At 54.6% G+C, this 1,956-nt stretch overlaps 1 pseudogene; it reads right to left on the minus strand.

The window, feature by feature from the left end:
* Positions 1–214: 214 nt before the first annotated feature.
* Positions 215–1,360, minus strand: LOC132225146 (signal peptide peptidase-like 3; annotated as a pseudogene).
* Positions 1,361–1,956: the final 596 nt, after the last annotated feature.

Genomic DNA, 1,956 nt, shown 5'->3' on the forward strand with positions numbered 1-1,956 from the left:
CATTTTAGAGGGGACTCCACCTCCACCTTGGAGGGAAGGGAGGATCCACGCAGGGCCCCAGCACCTCCCTCCTGCAAACAAGCTCCCTGCACACACAAAATTCAGTCCCACCTCAGTTCCTTAAACAGGTACATCTCTGAGTAACAGGTCAACTCCCAGAGGAAATGTGTCCACAGAAAAGACTAGGATGGCCATCTGGTCACTCTGTGATCCATCATAATTTCAGGAATCAGGAGCTGCTGGACTTGGAGTAGAATGGCTCAGACCACATCCGCCGCAGGTCACCCTGTAAGTAGGCCATCATGAGGAGTGGCAATAAGTAAATGGCACCAAATAGAGAGGAGGGCAGGCTGTGCTGCTTGGTGAATGCGAGATGCCACAGTAGCAGTGAGCAGACCTACAAAGTATCCGATGAGGGTGCAGTGAAAGTAGGGTGCATGCATCCAGAGATGTTGGTGGGTCCAGAGGCGCAGCAGGAGTCACTGTTGGCTTGTTTTTTGTAGTTGTCATAACGAAGGACAAAGCACAACAGGAGTCCAGGCATCACAATGTCTCCAATGCCCAACATAGAGAAGTGACTGCCAGTGGAGCTCGGGAAAACCAGTTTCCCAGGCAGGGACAGGTGAGGAACATCACGCCCAACATGGGCCCCAAGTGCAGCTTCCCGAAAAGCAATTGAGGGGATTGTCAGCCAGCTAGGTGGACGCCTTCACCATGACGTTGCTATTGAAGATGTAGGCAGAGGAAAACACCCAAAAGACACCATAGATTAGGAGCCCTGAGGGAAGCAGGTAGGAGACCTTGAGGCTGGGCAGGCGGACGAAGGCGATCATGGTGACACAGAGACCCATGGCCAGGGCATCCATGAGAAGCCAATGGCCAGTGAGAACCCCGATGAAGACAAGCATGACAGACAGAGAGAATGATAGTAGCTCAGCAGCAGTGAAATGTCCACAGCAACTAAAGGAAATCTTGTTCTGAGGTGAACAGGGTCTTGTTAAATACTGGCACATCGGGAGAAGAAGAAAAACAAAAGCTATCATTGCAAGAACTACTGTACATATTGTAAAAACTACTTAAACTGAGTAAAGAAAAAGAACATAGCTAGGAGAGAGATAGATACTTCAATTGGAAGGAACAGGGCCTGGGTAGAGTCAATAGTTTGGATACTATTATGGCTGCTGTTGCCACTGAAAGACACCAAAGAAATGTTACTGTCTTTCTCTTTCTCTTGATTTTCAAAGTCCATATTAAGGGACCTGAAACTACCTTAGACTATCAGGAGAATGGAAATAAGAAATGTAGACACTTGACTGGAATCCACCAGGGAAGAGGCCCACCAGTAGGTCTGCTCCGTCATGGCGCTGACTCTCAGGGGCTCCACTGCAGGCTCCGCTAAGGGCCTGGTGGCCGGGGTGAGGAGGGGCGGGGGTGGGGCGACAGGCTGGCTGGAGCAGAGCGGAAGGCGCCACCAACGCCTAGGCGGAGGCCGGACGCTGGCTCCCTGGCTTGCTAGGCAGGCGGGCTGGGAAGGCGGCTGGGGCAGAGGCGGGACTCCGAGGCGCCTGCTCCCTGAGCCCGGGGCGGGGCGGGCTGCGCTCTGGGTGGGCCGCGTTCTGGGTGGGCCTCCCTCACGGCAGCTCCCCTGCGGCTCTAAACTCAACATGGTCCTGGCGGCGCTGAGAACAAGGTGCCCTGGGCGGGCGAACATGTGGGCCCTGCGCTCACTGCGCACAGGGCCAAGGGAGCACCGTGTTTGGGCAGCGGTGGCAGCGGCTGGGGGACATGGCAGGGGAGGAGGTGGCGGCAGCTGAGGGGGGCGCTAGGTGGTGAGGGGAGGCAAATGGGCTCATACCCGCAGAGGAGAGGAGAGGAGGGCGGGGGCCACTCTTTGCTGATTTTTTGTTTAGAGGATTTATCCAGTGATGTCAATGTGGTATTAAAGTCCCCTACTAT

Source organism: Myotis daubentonii, chromosome X (assembly GCF_963259705.1).
Source record: "Myotis daubentonii chromosome X, mMyoDau2.1, whole genome shotgun sequence".
Classification (NCBI taxonomy): Eukaryota; Metazoa; Chordata; class Mammalia; order Chiroptera; family Vespertilionidae; genus Myotis; species Myotis daubentonii.